Source organism: Protopterus annectens, chromosome 5.part0 (assembly GCF_019279795.1).
Source record: "Protopterus annectens isolate FY-2018-M chromosome 5.part0, PAN1.0, whole genome shotgun sequence".
Taxonomy (NCBI): domain Eukaryota; kingdom Metazoa; phylum Chordata; order Ceratodontiformes; family Protopteridae; genus Protopterus; species Protopterus annectens.
The window spans coordinates 241,708,878-241,732,444 of NC_056735.1; positions in this window are offsets into that span (position 1 = coordinate 241,708,878).

Consider the following 23,567-nt stretch of genomic DNA (forward strand, 5'->3'; position numbering starts at 1 on the left):
ACAGTGCAGATTCATTGAAAATAATGGTGAAGTTGAGATGAACAAGTATGATTCCATACCTATTGCGAAGAAAATGAAAAACACTGTCATCTGTGTTAGCGTGTCTGTCAGGAATTTTGTGTATATTCTCAGATTAATTTGTATTATATGCCAGCATGTCTAATTGTGAAAATGGAAGTAAGTTTTTAAAACATTGATGGAAGTAAGTTTTTAAAACATTGAGTATCTCCCTGTTTATACAAAATGTTTAATGAACTGTTATTGTTTTGATACATTTTTAATTGCACATGTTTGTGACGAAGATTGTAAAGAACAAACTGTCTGTGGAGAGTCAGCTCATCAGTAGGTGATGTCATTAGAATGTTCCTGTTTGCTATGTGATTATTTGAACAGCTGATTGACAGGAAAAATAACTTTTTTCAAACAGATGACTCTTATTTTAAAAATAAAACAGTTGATACTGTTAAGCTGAGCAGATAGTTAAGACCAACAGTTAGTGCAGAGTTGCAATCAGTTTTAGTGCTGTGCTGTGCAGTGCAGACCCGGGAGAAAGGACTCACCAAAAACTGTAAGCCTACCTTTGCCTTGCTGAAATGCTTTAGTGTAGATCAGGGATGGTATTCTCTTGTTAGATTAGGAAAGCTGAATTATTTAGATATAGTTTTTCTAAGAGGATGGGCTTCATCCTACAGTTTAATTTTATATTTTTGGTGATTAAATTCTGGCATTTATTGAAAATTATTAATTCACATTACTGTAATCATTTTACTTATTATTAAATGTTTTTCATTACTGAACATTGTGGCTGGAAAATCAGTTTGTTCTGTAGAGATTAGAGAGTGTTTATACCTGTTTGATATTCCCCAGGTTACCTTGATTGCTGGCTGCTTCTGGTCATAATTATCATTTATTTTGATATTTTATTTTTAATAATTGATTACCTTTTGAAGGGTGTGTTGACATGTCTAAATCTGGTGGCAGCATTTACTATTTGTACTGGGGAGGGGACACAACTGGAAAGCTGTACTAGGCTTCCCATAAGTGCTTGAGTGGGTAAAATTTAGATTTATTTTGAGTGTGAGTGAGTCAGTGGTATTAAACTGGAACACATTGCTCTGAAATGTATGAGAAGGAATTACATTTGGGGTAGACACAGATATATAGTCCAGTCCCAGAAAAAAGTGCATGTTCCTATTGTGCTTTTAAGGGAAATTGTGAAATTTTACTCTTGTGTACTCTGTGCTCTGGTGTTTTCAGTGACATTCCCACACTGGAATGAATGGTGAGGATTGAGGTGCCTTAATTACTGACCTGGGTTTAAAGTGCAGGACATCACATTTATTAGTGGCAGTCCAGTGAGATATTAGCTGGATATCACATTTATTGGAGGCAGTCCTGTAGGATATTGACTGGATGTCACATTTAATTTTTGACAGCTTAATGGGGTTTTTAATTGAATTTTAGTAGTCTGTGGGTAGTTCACATTAAGGTGTATACTCTTGACAGCCACAAGGTAAACATTCAGAATTTCAATCCACCACTGTTTTATTATTATTTTTTTTAGTTAGTCAGGGATAGCATGCAAGGATGTCAGTAGAAGATTTTAGCAAGCTGACAGAGATCCAGCTGGCTAAGGAGTGTGAAGCCAGAGGAGGAGTAGTGCATGCCACCTGACCAAGGAAGCAATGATTTCAACCTTGGTTGCAGCCACAGCTCAGACCAGCTGTTTGGAGGATATCCAGTTTGGCGTTGGTGATGTGTAGCCTGCTGAGAAGAGACAGTCCATACTTTCTTCAGAGGACTTGAGAATCCATCTGGAGTTAAAAACATTGGAACTGGAGGCTGAGGAAAAATATCAGCAACATGAATTGGAAACCCAACCCAACATCTTGAACTGGAGACCCAGTGGCTGGAGAGCAAAGAGAAAGAGACTGAGGCATATAGAAGCCAAGGACAACAAGAAACAGTGTGAGGAGAATGAGAGGCAGCACCAGCATGAAGGGATATTCTTACCCTATGAGAGGGTCATGGGGTCAATGGGGAAGGAAATAACTGGACCTCAGAAGCTGTAAAGGTCTGTAAACATTTTCCTCAATACAGGAATGGGGATGACTTTGATAATTTTATTCATATCTTTGAGAGGGTTTGTAGGCAGTATGATGCTGACCATGAGCTTGGCATTCAGATCCTGACTCCCTTACTCCATGGTAAAGCTGTTCATTTTGTAGCAAGTTAAATGTTTTAGATTGTTTGAATTATGACAAAGTAAAATGTTGCTTGCTTAACTGTTTCAAACTTACACCTGAGGCATATAGAAAAATGTTTTGAGAACATAGACGCTAGGCAGATGAAAGTGTACATGATTATATTGCTGACTAAAGTACTTACTTTCACAGATTGGTGAGTGGGTGTCAGGTCGCCACTTTTGAGGGACTAGCAGACCTTTTGGTGAGGGAACAAGCCCTCGGTACTTTGTCTGATAACATGAGAGTCTGGTTAGCAGACTGCAAGTGTAACTCTGCAGAGGAGAAAATGGGATTGATACTTGGCAAGCAGAGCCCCACTGCATAAGAAAGGAATACCCAGTGATGCACATGGACATAGGGAACCCATGGTGGCCATCTAAACCATTCCAACAGAGGACACCAGTAATGGATGAAAGTCCTAATCCAAGTGCACGGTTAGGGATTAGATGTTTCAAGTGTAACCAGAGGGGTCACATAGCAACCAAATTTCCATCAAGGCAAGGTGAGGGAGCCAGTAAGTGTGGATGACAAACTGGCAGTGTTAAGTTGTTTAGAAACAACTTGGATGCCAAATTATCCCCAAAATATATATCCTATCTTAGTAAATGTTAAACGGGTAACTGCTATGAGGGACACAGCTTCTCATATAACCATTGTGAGGCCTGCAGTGGTAAGTGAAGAGCAGTACTTGCTTGGGCAGTCCACTCCAGTCAGAGCATTGGGAGGGACCCTATGCCAAATACCTTTGGCTAGGGTTAATTTTGACTGGGAGGGTGGAAGAGGAAGCAAGCCAGCTGGCAGGTATTTTTGAGGATATTCCTGCAGATATCCTGATAGGGAATGACTTTGATGATTCAGTACTGTGTGTGCATGCAGTAACATGTAGTCAGACTTGGAGAAAGGCATGCAGGTCAGATAGTCTGGTAGAGACCCAGAAATATCTCATGCTAGAAGCTGGGACTGGCATGGTGGATGTTTCAGAGAAGGTGGTATCTTCTAACAGTAAGTCTGAATGTGAGCCACAGCTGCTTGTGGGTACTGATGTTCCCTTGAACATACTGACTGTGAGGATGGAGGTGAGTGGTGGCACACATAGTGACAGTGAGACGCATCTGTTGGAACTGACTAGGCTTCCTACAGCAGTTGAGCTGGGGAAGGTCACAGAGGTAGAGTTGAGACAGGCTCAACTTATGGATCCAACGGTACAAAGCTTGAGAGAGATGGCTAAGGAGGCACCCGAGGATCAAGGAAGAGGGGAGTCTGTATACTGGAACAAAGGTTTGTTGTATAGAGAGTGGACTTATGGAGCTGCACTAGAAGATGAAGTAATACAGCAGTTCGTAGTGTCTAGAGCTAAAGCAATTTTGGGAGGACTCCCTGTGCTAGCCAGCCCAGATTACAATAAAGAATTTATTGTACAGGTAGATGCTTCAAATTATGGGGTGGGGCTGTACTTAGCCAAGTTTCTGCAGAAAGAGAAGAGCACCCAGTGGTATATCTCAGATGTAGACTACAACCTAGAGAAGAGTGTTATGCAGCCATGGAGAAAGAGTGTTTGGCCATAGTGTGGGCATTGCAAAAGCTGCAGCCTTATATTTATGGGAGAAAATTCACTATACTCACAGATCATAATTCTTTAACATAACTTAATAAGGTTACTAGGCAAAATGTCAAGTTACTGAGGTGGATTGCAATCATATGATATGAGAATACATCATTGTAGTGGGGTTAATAATGTCAATGCAAATGGAATGTACAGGACAGGAGTGGGTTAATATTCCTAGGTAGACCCATTTTTTTCAAGCGTCAGTTTTCAAGGGTCACTTGAAAATTGTGCTTGTGTCATGGGGGGATGTGAAGAAAATGAAAAACCCTGTCATCTGTGTTAGCATGTCTGGCAGGAGATTTGTGTATATTCTCAGATTAATTTGTATTGTATGCCAGCATGTCTAATTGTGAAAATGGAAATAAGTTTTTAAAATGTTGAGTATCTCTCTGTTTATACAAAATGTTTAAAAAATCTGTCAGTGTTTGGATACATTTCTAATTGCACGTTTGTGAGGGAGATTCTAAAGAACAAACTGTCTGTGGAGAATCAGCTGATCAGTAGGTGATTCATTAGAATGTTCCTGGTTGCTGTGTAATTATTTGAACAGCTGATTGACAGGAAAAGTAACTTTTTTCAAACAGCTGACTGTTATTTTAAAAAATAACACAGTTCAAACTGTTAAGCTGAGCAGTTAGTAAAGAGCAGCATTTAGTGAAGAGTTGCAGTCAGTTACAGTGCTGTGCAGTACATACCCAAGAAAAAGGAGTCACCAAAAACTGTAAGCCTGCCTTTGCCTTGCTGATATGTTTTAGTTTATTTATTTTATTTATAAATAAATAAAAACTGTAAGCCTGCCTTTGCCTTGCTGATATGTTTTAGTTTAGATCAAGTACAGTATTCCCTAGTTATATTAGGAAAGCTTAGTTATTTAGATAGAGTTTTTCTAAGATGATGGACTTTTATCCTACAGTTTAATTATATATTCCTGGTGACTGAATTCTGGTGTTTACTGAAAATTATTAATTTACATTCTTGTAATTATTTTACTTATTATTAAATTTTTTTGTTACTTTACATTGTGGCTGGACAATCAGTGTGTTCTTTAGAGATAAGAGGGTTTTATACCTGTTTGATACTCCCCAGGTTACCTCGAATGTCTGGCTGCTTCTGGTCATAACTACCATTTATTTTTAAATTTAATTTTTAATAATTGATCACCCTTTGAAGGGAGTATAAACCTAACTCTGGTGGCAGAATTTACCATTTGTACTGGGAAGGGGGCACAGCTGGAAATCTGTGTCAGGATTCCCATAAGTGTTTGAGTATGTGAGATTTGGATTTAATTTGAGTGTGAGTGAGTGAGAGTTCTTAAACTGGAACACATTGCTCTGAAGTCTATAATAAGGAATTACATTTGGGGTGGGCAATGGTGTATAGTATAGACCCAGAAAAAAGTTAGTGTACCTGTTGTGCTCTTAAGGGAAATTGTGGAATTTTACTCTTGTGTGCTCTGTGCTCTGGTGTTTTCCTGATGCTCCCACACAGGAGTCAGTGGTGAAGATCAATCTCCTTAATTATCGACCAGAGTTTTAAGTGGAGAGTGTCACGTTTATTACTGGCAGTCCGGTGGGATATTAGCTGGATGTCACATTTACTGGTGGCAGTCCAGTGGGATATTGACCGAACGTCACACCAATGAACCATGTTATTGTAAATATTATATATTTCAACACATTTGCTACTGTAATACCATGTTTTTGAAATTTTGACACCATTGTAAACATTTTTTTTTCTATGTTTTGCAACTTTTCTTCATTTTTGCTTACAGTATAATCACCATTTCACTGGTTCACTGTAACTGCAACAATTTCATACTCATCTAATGTCTCCAAAATGTGTATATTTATTAATGTAACTATAGAATTTTAAAGTAAAGTCATTGAAATGTGTGCACTTGTTTTGCATATGTGCATAAAATTATACTAATGGTTTATGTAGGTGTTCATTCTCAGTGGTGGGTCATGGCTTAAAAAAGGCAGTTGATCAGCCCACTCTCCAGTTAAAAGAAGAAAAAGAGACTTTTCACCTCCCCCACACAACTTCTCTTACTAAATTAAAAAACTCAGTGACCAGACAATTGTAAAGAAAAGGCATGTAAAAATCATATTCAAACTCTATCCCAGCCCTCTACAACTTGTGATCTAAAAAAGACACTTAAAATATACTTTATCAAGCAATTTTACAAATCATAACACATTTAAAATTCAGATACATGTATAAATAAATAAATAATAAAGACATAAAATCCCAGTGTCAGGAAAAACTGAATGTTATTCAGATATCATCCAAAACATTAAAAATAAAGCATTCATTTAAAATGTTATTAATTGTCACTGAAGAAACTTATTTGATAAAAGTGGCATCAGTTAAACAACACACTACCAGAAGAATTTATTCTTACTAAGTATCTGTGATAGTAGAGAAGAGGTCAAATGTAAAGGTAAAAAAATACTGGAGAAAGAACAGAACAAGAAACATGGTGAAGTTTAAAATTCAGATACATATATAAATAAATAAATAAGAAATAAATAAAAGTCCAGTGTCAGAAAATCTGAATGTTATTCAGATACCATCTGAAACATTAAAAATAAAGCATTAATTTAAAATGTTATTGTCACTGAAGAAACTTCCTTGATAAAAGTGGCATCAGTTAAACAACACACTACCAGGAGAATGTATTCTTACTAAGTATCTGTAATAGTAGAGAAGAGGTCAAATGTAAAGGTAACAAACTACTGGAGAAAGAACAGAACAAGAAACATGGTGAAGTTTGGAAGTTAGGGTCATTCAAGGAATCAGAGGAGGAGGTTGAGCTGGGATCATTGGTAAGAAAAATAACCAAAAAAATAGCACTAAAGTTGCGAGCCGTTTAGCGCTTTCGTCAATACAATTGACTTCTTCAGAACAAAAAACATCATTCAAAACATGTTTAAATAATAAGTACTAAATACTAATTGGTTCTCTTTCCACCAATGCCATGACTTATCATTCCAGCTCATGAATATTGATTGTAATCCATGAATATTCAATGCTTAAAGTAAAAAAGCACCACAAAAACTTGTTCACATTATACAGTAAATTATTTTCAATTTACTGTATAATGTGAACAAGTTTTTGTGGTGCTTTTTTACTTTAAGCATTGAATATTCATGGATTACAATCAATATTCATGAGCTGGAATAATAAGTCATGGCATTGGTGGAAAGAGAACCAATTCGTATCTAGTACTTATTATTTAAACTCGTTTTGAATGATGTTTTTTGTTCTGAAGAAGTAAATTGTATTGACGAAAGCGTTAAACTTTTATCTTAATAAACTGGTTTTGAGGACTCGCAACTTTAGTGCTCTTTTTTTGGTTATTCAGTTTGGTTTTGAGCACTATTTGCACCACATCATTGGTAAGAAAAGCTAACTGGGAGGTTTTGTAAACTGATTAGTTTTATGCTGAAAATGCTGGCTGTAGGATTTGAGAAGGCCTGGATGAGATGCACTGATCACAGGACACCTAGCTAAGACTTGAGAGAATATATGAGCGGGATTAGAGACAAGATTGTGAAGAGATCTCTTATTTTAAATATGTTCATAAAGGAGCACTGGCAATATAATTGGGTTTGCTAATTAATGAATAAAAGTTTGAACAGTGAAAGGAGTTATAGGAAAGGCATGAGGTGTTAAATTAATGTATGAAGAATGAAAAGGGGAAAAGAGTGCAATGAAACAACAAAGTACAATAAGATAGTAAACAAAGAAAGATGGTCAATGTAGATGGTCAATGTGAAAGATGGAAGGAGAATTTTTTTTTCTTTGCAAAGACAATGGTGGAGGTAGAATTAGAATAACTAGCATAAGCATGTAAGAAGAATTAAATACAACAAAGCAGCATAGTCCCCTGTACTGCTCACTGATGAGAATATCCCCTTTGTTCTTGTATACTGAGACTACAATGCCTATTCTCCAGTCATCTGGTATTCACCTTTCTCTCCATACTGTGGTGAGTACACTCCAGACTCATTTCTTCCCTAGCGCCCCTAAAATCTTGGCTTTGTCTATGGTGACTGTATCTGAACCCACCACTTTCCCTGATTTCATCTTTCTTAGTGTACTTATACTTCTTCTATAGTGAATTCACCTTTGTCTTTCATTGTGCGGTTTGAATGCAACAGCACAGCTTCTGCAGGGCTTTTTTCTCTCAGAAGCTTATTGAAATACTATTTGCTATGTATACCTTCAACGCATTGCTACTGACATCCCATGTAAATGCTGTCTGTCAATTATTTTCTTTTTTTTTTTTTGGTGTTACCTTACAACATAATAAACTTTCTTTGTATCATCTTCAAAGTCACTTTTCAAAAGTTGGAAGAGTTTCTCTGACCCCTTGTTCTCTGCTGCACCTGCATTTTAAGCCTCTCTGTTAGTGAACTGCTATTCCCTCTTTGCCTGATCTGACTATTCTAGCTTTTACATCTTTATACACTCATTCTTTGTTTTGAATGTCATGTTTCATCTCTCAATCTGTTTCCTAATTTGCTCATATGAAGGTGATAACAAGCCGAGAAAGGCAGACCAGGCATCACTATTTCCAGCAGGAATCACTTGTATCTGTGATCTGATCTTTAGTTAGTTTCTAAATCTTATAACCAAAACTAAGGATAAGAATAACGATTGGTAACTTGGGGACTTCTTCCTATGACATGCCCACCAAGATTATAGTGTGGTACAATGCTTGTAGTACTGCTGTTGCTGCTGCACCCATATTCTTGTTAGGCATTTAGTCCCTACTTTATTCATTCATGAGACACCAAGGTGCTTGAAATCCTCATCCTGACATTGCTTTCTTCACCTTCACCTGTAATCAGCAATCCACCCATTGCTGGGGAGAAGCATGACCTGTTATTTGGAGATCACCAAATGTCTTCATACTCAGTTCATACTCACACACACACACACACACACACACACACACACACACACACACACACACACACACACACACACACACACACACACACACACACACACACACACACACACACACACACACACACACACACACACACACGCACATGCACACACGCACACACGCACACTCACACACGCACATACACACACACGCACACACACACACACACACACACACACACACACACACACACACGCACACATGCACAAAAAAGAGAGAGCATTCTGGGGGTTAGAGTTACCTGATGTTAGGAGGAGAACATCATCTACCAAAAAAAAAAAAAAATAATATTTTTACATATATATATATATATATATATATATATATATATATATATATATATAGATAGATATATAAGTGCTACAGAATCCTGGAAGCCCAAAATCCTGAGACTGAAATCTCAAAAGTTCAACATATTGAAGACTCAAAATACTAAAAACTCAAAATACTAAAAACACACAGGATACCAACACTTACTATATTCCAGCACAAGCACATAAAGAAACATATTACCCTTCAACTATACACAGGGGGACAAGACCCCTGCACCCTCCCACATGTGGGGCTGTGCCCCCCCACCCCTACTACTTAAATACATCAACTCCGAGATTGCATTTCAGTGCACTAAGTGCAATCACAGAGTTAATATATTTAAGTAGCAGGGGGTGTGGGGAGTGCAGGCAGGCTTGCCCCCTGCTTATACTTGCAGAAGAGTAATATGGTTTGAGTTTTATTTGCTTCTGTATGTACTTGTGCTGGAATATAGTAAGTGTTGATATCCTGTATGTTTTCAGTATTTTGAACTTTCGAGATTTTGGTCTCAGGATTTTAGGCTTTCAGGATTCTGTAGCACTCATATATATATATATATATATATATATATATATATATATATATATATATATATATACATATATATATGCATATACATATATATATATATATACATATATATACACATATATATATATGTGTATATATATATATATATATATATATATATATATATATATATATATAAATAACATGCCAGTCTGGATACTGTCCTGATAAAGGTTTCCCTTACATTATATCCAGTCCATGATAATTGCAAACAAAAGTGGAAACAAGACACAAGACAGACTTTTTGTGGACTCCAAGGACTCCAACACTCACCCTAAAATTATTCATTTTAATGACCAAATGTAGCTGCAAGTCATAATCCTGTGATATAATGACCAAACAGCATGCAGCAATAGCAGTAGCTCTGCCTACTATAGTCTCATAGCATCATGTGCAATCTTCCAAAAGACATAACACATGAAGGCAGTACTAGCAAATTCCCATGGCACATCCAATATCTGTGAAACAACAATGAGTTGATCCATTCTTTCATGCCAAGTATGAAATCTTCTTTAGATTCAAACACTTTGCCATTGGAAAAACTCTGATTTCCGTCACCATTGCACAGGCTTCCCCAAGATACCTGAGAACTGTAATACCTATGTAACTAGAACACACCCCCATGTCCTGTGAAACTGCTCATTTTTCATGCAACATTAATAAGACTTGCTTATCAAGAAAGTCTATGAGTATCCAGTTCCCCCAGGATTTCAAGCTGGATATCATCTACTACTACATCCTTGCCTACCAGAATATTTGAATTATTGCTCTGATTTCATCAAATTAAAAAACATCCAGTTACACCATCTGTATCTGTGACTGCTTTCTCAAAAAAAAATGCCCATCAGAATCAGGAGCTCCTCAGTGTGCCCCTCCCCTCACACACCCTTTGGCATGACTTCAGTCAAGATCTGTATTTCTCCACCCTTGCTGAGAGCATTTTTAGGAATATCCTACCTTCCCTTGCATAGTCAACAGACAGGTTGCCAGAACCTCTGAAAGTCATTCTCAGTTGTTGTTGTTGTTGTTGCTTGTCTTTCAGCTTTTCACATATTTCTCTCACACTCTTTCCTTCATTTAACGACTTTGGCGACTGCTACCGCTCACATTTTTTTGGTCTTTTTGCACCCAATGCAATGTTTTAATATGGAAAGATCGGTACATTATGTGACATTGTTTGGTACAATTGCAATGTAAAATATTGTGTTATTCAAAATAACTGGTCAGTTTACAGGGAATTTTAGAGATACTGCATTCACCAGTGAAAATCCAAGGATCATTATAACTCTGATGGTATTTTTGGAGAAAATACAAATAGTTTATATAAATTATAATTTGAGGGAAGAACTCATAAGAATAAATAAAGGGGGATACAAAAAAGAAGAAATAAGGCACATACACTAACTGCTGGTTTTTGATACAAAAAGCAATTTCAAATTGAAGAAGAAATAATCATTTGGACAGGAGATCTTATTCAGGTATGTAGGCCATTTAGGGACAACTACCTCTGGGAATGTTTGGGGTTATCAAAAAGTACTAGAGAATCATCAGATAACCTATGTAGAAGATTCTATAGGAATGAGACGTGTACTAATTGGCTCTCTGACAGAGTAGCTGATGCATGGAACAGACTACCAAATTACATTAAAACAAGCACTAGTTTAGATATTTTTTAAGAACAGCCTGGGCACTTATTATGGGAACACGCATTTTCGTATATTGGCAAGTTAGAAGGGCATTTATGCCCATGCTTGAAATATTTGTATGTATGTATGTATTTATACATGTGGACTATGTTATAGTTAATAACTGTATCAAACATGTAATTTGTGTAGAATTGTTAATGTAAAAAGCCATGCATCCATTGGTGTCATCATTAATATGAATAATTAACAATTGGGAAAGAAAACCTTTAAATTTCTTTGATAATTCATTATGACCAATAATGTATTTCGAGTGTTGTTTAACAGTAAAATGAAAGGACAAATCTATGTGCTATTAATTATTTTTTAGCCCACATAGCTGTATGCAAATATTGGATTAAAAACATGTTTCCTTGGAAATTAAATGATTTGAAAACTATTGGAGATATATTGAAAAAAGTAACAAGAAAAGGAGAGTGACATTCTATTCTTTAAGCAAGTAATAATTACTCAGCAATCAATGTTTATTGTATTTTATTTTGAGGGGGTAAGTATGTTGTATCTCAGAGGCCCTTTATAACTGCATTCTAGTAATAATAACAAGAAAAAAGTAAAATTGGGTAATGAAATACCATATAGATAAGGACTACTGTCCAAGAGTGGACATGACAGGAAAATTAAATAAAAGTCAATCTGCTAAAGGAAACACTAACAATGAATCAATTACAAATAAAATAAAAGACAACAGTATATAATACAGAAACAGCACAACTGATAAAAACAGATCAATAAATATAAAATAATATTGTGATATTCATTCATTTTAATTTCTGATTGGTTTAAAACACCAGGGTAGGGATTTTTCATCATTACTTTGCTGGATCAGAACAGAACAGAGCTCTCTACTCACTTTGACAGAGCTGCACTGTTTGCCAAAAACATATTTGAAAGACATTTGTAATTACCGTAGCACTGAATCCAAACAGGTGTGCTGGTAAGCATTTATGACTCTTTATATAAGCAACTGAAACAAATGTAAGTGGAGACTCCACTGAATAGATTTTTGCATGCAGCACTGAATTGCATAGAAAAAAATCCACTGTGGTCTTTTTATAGTGCACCTCAGTATGCAACAGCACATCACTATGTAGTAGTGTCCCTGCAGATGTCAAAGGATGTTGATGGCTAATTGTTACACTTACTTTGTCCTGTTGAAGCTGTGTAGTATGGGCTTCTGTATAGTGACTTGTTATGTCAATTCTGAGATGGCATAATCAGTATTTATATAGGCCATCCCTACAAACTGCTGCATTTGTATGCTTAGACAAGGTCAATTTGTAATGAAACAATAGAATAAATAACCATGTGCGATTTCAAAGATGAACAAAAACTTAAAAAAGACGTTGGGACAGACTCTGTAAAGTTCAAGGAATCCATCACAGTTCTCCATGTTCCTCACAAAAGTTGCAAATAACCAAGTAACATGCAAATATGTACATAGAATAACAGTGTAAAACAGATTTATCTGGTAATGTCTGTGTACTCCCAAGCAGTCATGTCAAATCTGAATGTCAGGAAAAGTGTTTTATAAACTGGGATGTGCATTAATATGTACATCTACATAAATTATACAAGCTCAATACAACTAAAATAAAATTACTAAAGGATAGAAATGTGTATCAGTCTGTCTAGAAAGCAACAAATATCCACAAACAATTATGGATATTGCTGCAATCTGTTTATGGATGTATATAATACATTCATAATATACACAATCTGACAGAATACATACAATTTCAACTGAAAAATTACTGAGAAGAGCAATCATGGCCACTTTGCCACGGCTAACAGTAGCCAACAAGGGGTGTGGGACATGCGTGGGGGACCCAAGTAATGCACACACACAAGGAAATATGGAGCTAGAAAAGAAGATGTGGAGTAAGGCTGAAGAAGAAGACACACAAGAGGTATGATGAAAAAGGACAATCTGACAGATGGTCAGACAGGCATGGGTGTTTTTTTTCAAGAACAGAAGGAATGAGGAGCATACCTCTCAACTTCTTAGAGCAAGAAATCTGGACAAAGCCATAAATAAAGGTGGGACAAATGCTCAAAATAGGGACAATTTTTAAATATTGCTCTTACAGACTTGGAAAGTTGGGTTTTTGCATTAGCATGAATTTTCTGAAGGGTATGAAGTCTGAAACGCAAATGTCTGTCATTATTTTCTAACTTCAGTCTTTAATGATTTGCCACTAATTTGCCAGAAAACCACAATTTTATGAAAAACAGACCAAAAATAGGAGGCAAAAATCTGGGTATTTTGCAAAAATCTGTACAGTTGAGAGGTATGATGAGGAGGAAGGCAATACAGCAGGTATAAGCATATAACAAATATTACAATACAACACAGACAAAAGTTGGAAAAAAAACATAAAGGAAAGGTAAGGTACACAGACAGCACACAGTCTCAACAACATGGATGAAAGAAAATGGGCAAGCAGGTAAGGGATGCATACCAGCCATTGTGCAAAGCAGAACTTTATATGTATCTATGCACTGCTCAGTGCTGAGATGTTGCAAGCTACTAGAATGCATATGACTGACGGCAGGTGTTTTGTAGGTAAATAAATTAGGATTGCAGTACACAGTGGATACTGAATCCAGTCATCAAGTGGTCTGTCAGCACTACAAATATATGCCAAGCAACAGCACATGTGAGCAAATCCAGCCAAGGAAATTTAGATGAAGACAAGTGGAGGATTGACTAGAACCTGCAACCCTACATGTGAAAAGCACACAACTAAGCACAGTGCTAAAAAGCATTACTGTAGCAAAGTAAGGATGTGGCTGTGTAATACAAAAATTAGTGTACACAACACAAACTCAGGTGAAATGTGATCCATATATCAAAGGCATATGCCATATCAGAGGCAATACAGATGGGTTGTCATATATGTGTGACCTGCAATCAATTAACATGAGCCTATCAGAAATGGCAGTATACATACACACACCAATGACATGGAATCTGGTAAGAAATGTATGGTTAATGCTATTAAGGAATTCCATCTTGTGCATAGGAATGAAGATAATCAATTGCTGGGTAATGCTGAACACACAAATATAACAGGAACTATTATGGAATGCAAGCAATTGCTAGCACACTTGCATGCATTTGCCTTTGGGATTCATATTAGACGACCGAAGATGCATTCTTTCGAATGCGTCTTGGTCGAACTTGAAAAGATGAAAAAGCAAAATGACGAAGTGGCTTATAAGTGAATTCTTTCCCTGGGAAAGAAATTGCTTGGCCGCATCCGTTACTTTGTCATTTTCGTCACTGTAGTGCGATCTCGGAGTTGGTATATTTAAGTAGGGGGTTGTGGGGGGTACAGCCACCCATGTTGGGGGGTGCAAAGCCCCCCACTTTATGTTATGTTTTAAGTGTTTTTTTTTTTTGAACAGAGATTTTTTTCCCTTGGAAAAAATTGCTGTTCTAAGCGTTTGAGTTTGCAAGCTTTCGCTTACATTGGGTCGATAAATCATTTGCTTTTCTAAGCATTCGATGATTTAATATAGACCCTGCCGTTGTGTATAATACTCAAAATGCTGGCACAAGATAGTATTGCAACAGTGCAACTACATGACTACAATGATAATGTAGAGGGAAGTTAAGGTATTCCACGTATATGTACAACATATAAGCCAAAGCTAAAAGGGGAAGGAAGATGGGTAACACAGGCCTACATCAGTGAACAGCAGATAAACATGGAATAAAAATATATCCATAGTCATTTCTGACTAGACTGAAATATCTGTGATGCGCTTATGGAAACTGATGAGTTCAGAGGGTTTATTTAAAAGTTGTATATTCACTACTTTATGGATATCCTCTGATGTTTGTTAATATACATACTATAGATACAGCCAGAATACAAATATATCCATATTCATTTCTGCTTAACCTGTACTGCCTGTGGTTTGTTTAATGAAATCAACAATTTCGGAAGATTTCTGTAAGGCGTATGGTTTATGCATTCCCTGTGATGCTTGTTAAAATAGTAGTTGTTTGTATATTTAGTTTGATCAAAACTGCATGAAGAATGCTGTGATTGTTCACTGTTTATTGAGTTGATATATAGTCGTGGGTGCACATCAGTTTAATATTATTAAATTAATATTATTTTAATATGAATGACTACTTTCTTTAGTGTTTCTGTATAACTTCTATTGTGTGTGTGTGTGTGTGTGTGTGTGTGTGTGTGTGTGTGTGTGTGTGTGTGTGTGTGTGTGTGTGTGTGTGTGTTTGTGTGTGTGTGCTGCAGACAAAATAACAGCAGTAACATTTGCTATGATATGTGTGTCACTGGCTGTAGTTGTTTATGACAGACATCTAACATTTATGGGATACACATACTCATTATGTTTGGATGTGTGTGTAACTATGGAAACACCATTACTGCAGTCATGGGAGAGTAACATCAAATGGACAACGGAAGGAAACACAAAACTGATAAAACCAAAGTCCTTCAGATGCAGGTACCAATAAAGGCTTTCCCTCCACAATAATGACATACCAAAAACAGATCCATTCTTTATTCCAAAAAAGTAGCGAGATTTAGCGCATTCATCTCCAAAACAGGAAACTTCATCAGAATCAACAAGAATGGCTTTCCTCTCCATTTACATAATCAAACAAGCACAGTCATTTCTTAAGAACCTTATCAATCAAACAATAAACACAATGATGCAATAATATAAAATATTAATACCATTTAAATACCTCATAGAAGTTATATATACAATAAAAGTATTAAATATGAAAATGTAAAAATATAAATGTAAATAATAAAAAATAATTTCAACTTAACCATTCTCAGTTTAAGGGCTGGTACAATAAGAGAGGTCCTTAATGTCAAAGCCCAGCTGGGCAAGTGAACCGTGTCAACATTGGCTAGAAAAGTACATTGGGAACATCTTCCACACCTGTGGGTTCCCATTTTCCCCACCGTATCACTATCCTCATGTTGCTTCCTCTTTTCCAAGATGTCTTTAAGGTTGTGGTCTCTCCTATAACTATATTGCACATGTTTATTAAACATCCCAAGCCTGTTTAGCATCATTTTAAACATATCCCAAACACTATTAATAGCCTTCTTTACCCATCCTGTGTTCCGGTTAAAAGTGATAACTAAATGTTGTGTACCGGGGTCAAAATGTGAAGGGTCTGCTATATTTGAGTTTCCTTCCCTTGTTGTAATCAGTCCACTGTCCACTCCATATCTAAGAAGTGGCAAATAAATTGACCCCCACCCATTAAGAATTTCAGCTTTAATAGGCTTGATAAGATCCTCTGGGTAACCTCTTTGTAAAAACAAGGTTTGAACATAGTCCAATTCCTTAATTAAGTCATCCTTTTCTGATGTCATAAGTGCTACCCTGACCATCTGGCCCTTCACTATGTTTCTTTTTTGAAAAAAAGGGTGGTTACTGTCATAATGTAAGTAAGAATTAGAGCAACATTTTTTTCTGGTACACCTGTGACATATACCTATGATTTAGCTAGTCCTTCCAGATACAGACATCCAAATGTGTACCTCATCCATATCAAAGGTGTAAGTGAAGGCCAGAAATTCTATTGGCTGATTTAGGAACTCCATAAACTGGGGAACCAATTCCTAAGGACCTCTCCAGACGATAAAGATATCATCCAAAAAAAATGAAAATATTTGTATATGTGTTCCTTGAAGGTAGATTCAAAAACAAATTGTTTTTTTCCAGTATAGCTTAACTATATTCACAAATATGGGGACACAGGATGAGCCTATGGCAACACCGTCTAACTGGTGATAATATTCCTCCTGGAAATACAAAAAATTATTTTTGAGAGCTAACTCCATATTCTCAAATACTAACCTGAAATCATTACTTGATACAAATTCAAACTCCATCAACATATGCTCAAACCACTCTAAACCAGTACTGTGGGATATAACTGAAAATAAATCCTTGATGTCAGTTGTCAAAAATGAAAAGTTTTCACCAAAATTCAACTGACCTATTTTGTTCAAAAAATGCCAAGAATGAACTAAAATGTGCAGGTAATTTTGTAGAAGTGTTTCAATTGTGTGTCTAAAAACATGGCCAAACGGTTGGGTTTTGGACACCTCAGATGTAACAATAGGAGTGGTGGGTTTAATACGTCCTTGTTGACTTTTGGAATACCGAAAATTCCAGGAACATATGTTTTTTTGAACTCTGAAAAAGGTGAATAACTTTTCATCAATTAAACCTTGCATCAAGTTGCCCTCAATAATCAAATCAATCTTTCTATAGGCTATATTGAGCTCATTTTTTGGAAACAATACAATGTCTGGAATCTGTATTCAGTATCGCCATCATTTTTGCCACATATAACATGTTTTTCATCAACACCACTCCCCCTCCTTTGTCAAGTTTCACTACCCGCAACAAATTATTTTGAATTATTTTATTAAGTAATAGTCTTTCTTGAGTTGTAAGGTTATTATAAATCCTTTTGTTCTTGCCCCCTTGCTGTCTCAACTCCCTAATGACCAGGCTCTCAAAGTTGTTGAGTTCTTGGAAGGTACTGCTTTTCATTAAACCATACAATTGGTTCACCAAAGGTTAGTCCTGAAACATATTTTTCAAATTTAATTTTTGAGTAAACAATTTTACTTCAAGAATTACTTTTGTTAAATCTCCTTTGTTTGTCGGAACAAATGTAAAACCTTTTTGAACAGTGTGAAAAAATCCCCATTGATGGCCGTGTCAGTATAATTGTAAATGTGAAAATTGTTTTGAGAAAATACCACATTATGACTAACCATTATATCATTTGCAGGTGATGTAGTGTTAATAATAAAATCAACTGGGGCCTCATTCAATGTTTCCACTTGTTCTATACTAGTCCTCGATGTAAAATCAGTCCTTTGTAAATAACCCCTTACTTGGGTGGATACCATTGCCTCCCCTGGTATCTGTGTGTGTGTGTTTTTCCAGGGCTTAATGACCACATTTCTATTTTACCAGCCCTTAAACTGAGAGTGGTTAAGTAGAAATTATTTTTTTTATTATTTACATTTATATTTATATTTCTACATTTTCGTACTTAATACTTTTATTATATATACAACTTATCTCAGGTATTTAAATGTTATTTGCACAATATTTTATATTATTTTATAATTGTGTTTATTGTTTGATTGATAAGGTTCTTAACCAATGACTGCACTAGTTTGATTATTTAAATGGAGAGGAAACACATTCTTGTTGATTCTGATGAAGTTTCCTGTTTTGGAGACGAAAGCATTAAATCTCAGTACTTTTTTGGAATAAAGAGTGGATCTATTTTTGGTGTCTCATTATTGTGGAGGAACAGCCTTTATTGGTACATGTATCTGAAGGACTTTGGTTTTAGTAGTCATGGGAGTGTGGTACAATGGCTGTGTGGTTGTCCTATACTTGTTGATATCCACTGCCATGGGCTCAAATCCTATGTATTACCTGTGCATTGTTATGTGTGATGATGTTGTTACATGGTTTACATAATCAGAATGTTGTTTTCATATCCATTATGTTCTTCTGTATATAACAATAATATACATGACAAAGGATTATTTTGCATGGCTTTGCATTGTAAATGAGAGGACAGCAAGTCAATTGATATACGTTTTTAAAATCTTCATGTCAGTATGTGATCGCCATAAGAAGTATAACATGAGCATATACACTGTCCTCTAGATGTCAATCAAAAGTAGTGGAAGCAAGTTTTGACACAGAAAGAATGAAATTATAATTGAGGTACTGCCCATCATGGACACAGCCTCCTCGGAGAAATGGGAAGAACTGCATGAAGGAATGAATTGTGGACAGACCTGGTAAACAAGATCAATACTGTGGATGGTCACAATAGATCCAGGGTGGCCTGTCTGTGACATTGTTCTGCCATCTACCTAACAAAATATGCTGCTATGAGAGGGTGATGAATGCCACTGAAGGTGGGCTATCCTTGGCTCCCCCCAAACTATATAACAGTGTTCCTACCACCAGTTGTGATTGTCAGATACCCAGGAGGGTAATGAAGCAGGTATTCCAGGACATACATTTATGTTCTACATTTAGAAAAAAAAACTAAATGAAAACTCCAGCCAAGCTGGAACTTCCAATGAGTGACCTCTCAAACCTCTTAGATCAGAAGCACATGGGATATATGCAAATCACCATTATGGACATCATGTGTTTAAGCTAATTGGTGATTCTAAATCCCCATGACTTGTTTCGTCATGTTCTACATTTAAAAACATTGCAGCATATACACTTTCTCATTAAGTATGTTTATTTCACAAATATTAATGTATTGTTACATTTATGTTGCAGCAGCAAAATTGTGTCATAAACATGGGAACACACATAATGTGGATACACAACGTAAGTGTTACAGCATGTTATCTTACCAAGGCAGTACATACGTAACATTTGCAGCAACATGCATGATGTTTTGGTTTTTCAGTTGCATAGGTCCATCAACATCTGCACAGCAGCAACATATGTCACATAAGTGTTTCCATATACTGTTACTGTAGTCCATAGCTTTCTGTGCCTGTACCACCTGTTATGACAGGGGGTATATTTGCATGCTGATTTGTTCCTGCCATTTTAACCTACATTTACATGATCACAAGACATGGGCTGTGGAGCTAGACATACAGACAGACTAAGGATAGTTGTCCAATTTGTTTATAGGCTGCAGCACTTTGCAGTACAACTGTGATGCATGATATTCATGTCACTGTGCTTCATACATTGGTACATCTGAATGACATATGCACCATTTCTCATGCACATATCTCCATATCTTGTTAATGTGTGTCATAGTTGTCATGTACCTCTGCCTGCATTCATGACTGTGGCGCATACTGACATGCTGACGTTTGTGTGCCTTGTCATACTACAGCATCTGCATTGCAACAGATGATGCGATCCCCAAACAGGCAGGGCATAAATAGTAAAACATTCCATCTGTTTAATCCATGTCATTCTTGATGATCCCATCTGTGCCCTTCATGACTATTGAGTTCTTCTTCATCTGTCTGGGACACCAGTAATCAGCACATCAGCCTTGGCCAGCTACTATTCATCTATACTATCTGCCATGTGTTATATCACTATTGGAATGCTAGATGATAGCCATTATGTGCTTAACAATGATGCTTTGATGTCTATGTTTTCCAATGACAGTTTCATTTCAACCCTTACCTCTGGCTGTGGAGTCACAAGAGGACAGGTCAGTTAGGATTTAGTATTTTTTATTAGTCCCATTTGTCATATGTGTTTAATATGTAATGTACATGTCATCTTTCTGTTATTTTAGGTCCCTGAACCACATACAGGCATGCCATTTTGTTAAGTCCATATTCCCATTACCGTTGCAGTCATATTGTTGTCCCATATGTCATTACTAAGCTACAACATGTGATTTATGTGAATATATGTGACCTGTGTCATATGTCTCTTAATGTAACACATCCAATGCCTGCCCTCTCCAGTAACTTATCTACTGATCCTGAGGTGGGATGTGAAGTGCTTCATTGTGATAGCATAGCCCATGGCACACAAGCCACTGATTTAGTTATATTGTCTGTTGTATTAGGTACATGTGGATCATGCTGTAACCTCAGGTATGCAGGAAAATTTGGCCAGCAATTCTGATGATGTGTGAACATCAGATGCCTGACATGATGATGCCTGTGATCCACTTTCCACATAAAGTCTGGTAATGATGGTGACTCTTCCCCATAACTCAGCAATACTGTCTATTGCAGTGCACTTGGGACTGCAGCTGTTGCACATAGATGACTGTCAGAGGGTGTCTGCCAACTCTTACATGTGAATGAACATTCACAGTAGCATCATGGATCTGACCTTCATGCACTTGCCTGTGCAACTGATCATGTAGATCACCAGTTGTGTGTGTTTGTGTTACAAGAAGGTCAAGAGTGCAAACATGGATAGGTCATGGTAACATTGGCTGTGCAGCATGATAGTGTATCTGTTGCATGTGCCATTGAAAGCCTTATTACAGTGGTGCTAGAGAAGTGCCATAATATTAAGTGGGTGTTATATGCCCTAACTATACTAAGTGGAGTACCACCACTGGGGGAAGGCAGACCCCCCTCTCAGTAGACCAAGAAATAGCCATCATACATCAATGTCAGTGCTGCAATTTGCATGCACAGCTGCTGCTGTCATCTCTGTTGTGAGCCTAGCAATCACATCCAGATGGCCTCATTGCAGTCATGTTTCTTCCCACACCATGTCCCCACATGCTAGTGTTACAGTATGCCTTCCTCAGTAGAGCAGCAGTGGCCAGTGTCCCCAGATGTGACAAGTGCAGCTGTGATATCCAGTTAATGTCCCACTCGACTGCCACCAGTAATGTGACATCCTCACTAAAAACCCAGGTCAGGAATTAAAGAGGATCAATCCTCACCACAGACTCCAGTGTGGAAGCATCACAGAAAACACTAGAGTAAAGTTCCACAATTTCCATTAAGAGCACAACAGGAACACACTCTAATTCCTGGTACTGGACTATATAGCTCTGTCCACCCTAAATGTAATCGCTTATCATACACTTCAGAGAAATGTGCTTCAGTTTAAGACCTCTGACACACTCACACTCAAAATAAATTTAAATCTCACACACGCTAACACTTATGGGAAGCCTGACACAAATTTCCAGTAGTGTCCCTTCTCCAATAAAAATGCTAAATGCTACCACCAGAGTCAGACAGGTCTACATGCCCTTCAAAGGGTGATCAATTATTAAAAATTGAATATCAAAATAAATTATAGCTATGACCAGAAGCAGCCAGGTATTCAAGGTGATCTGTGGAGTATTAAACAAGTATAAGTACTCTCTAACCTCTGCATTTCCAGCCACAATGTAAAGTAATGAAAAAAAATGTAATAATATGTAAAATGATTTCAAGAATATAAATCAATAATTTTCAATAAACACCAGAATGAAATCACCAAAAATATAAAATTAAACTGTAGGATAGAAGTCCATCATTTTAGAAACACTCTATCTAAATAACTAAACTTTCCTACTCTAACTAGAGAATATCGTCCCTAATCTAATCTAAAACATAACAGCAGGGCAAAGACAGCCTTACAGTTTTTGGTGAGTCCTTTTCCTTAGGTATTCACTGCACAGTACTCTAATGACTGCAACTCTTAACTAACTGCAAAGCTCTTATCTAACTGCTCTTCAGCAATCTTGTTTATAGCCCAAGTCAACAGTCTCAACTCTCTCATTTTAAAAATAGCAGTCAGCTGTCTGAAAAAATGTATTTTTCCTGTCAATCGGCTATTCAAATAATTACATAGTAATCAGAAACATTCTAATGACATCACCTACTGATCAACTGATTCTCCACAGACAGCTTGTACTTTAGAATCTCCCTTACAAACGTGCAATTAAAAAAGTATCAAAACACTGACAGATTCTTTAAACATTTTGTATAAACAGGGAATGCTCAACATTCTAAATCTTATTTACATTTTCACAATTAGACGTGCTGTCACACAATACAAGTTAATCTGAGAACATACACAAATCTCCTGCCAGACATGCTAACACAGATAACAATGTTTTCATTTTCTTCACAACAGCCATGACCACTGTGTGAGCCATCAGCATGGGCATCCTAGACTGCATTAGAGTAACACTGACAGTTGATCCAATACTTGTCCTGCTGTGTCATTCTGACTCTGTGGCAAAGGTGACGGCCATGCTGATCACTGGGAAAGTAATCTGTAGGTGGTTGTTGAAACGTCTGATGCCACAAAATTTGCTGATCATTTTTCTGGCATAGGTGACTAGATTAAATTATTGCTGTGTATTACCTCTTTGACACTGATGTATGTTAGTAATGATATTGACAGCAGTGATGCAATATGAGGTGTCATTCTCTCATGCTTGAGGCCTGTTGTCATAAAGGTTAAGGTCATCTTCTCCCATGTACAAGGTACAAGGTTTGATCTTAACCTCCAACCAATGCCTGTTGGGAGTTTGCATGTTTTTCCTGTGTCTCTGTGGGCTTCCTCCCACCTCCAAAAAACATGCTGAAAGTTTCCATCTCAAACTCATCAATGAATGGAGCTGTGAGCAGCAGGACAGACTCTACATGGTACCC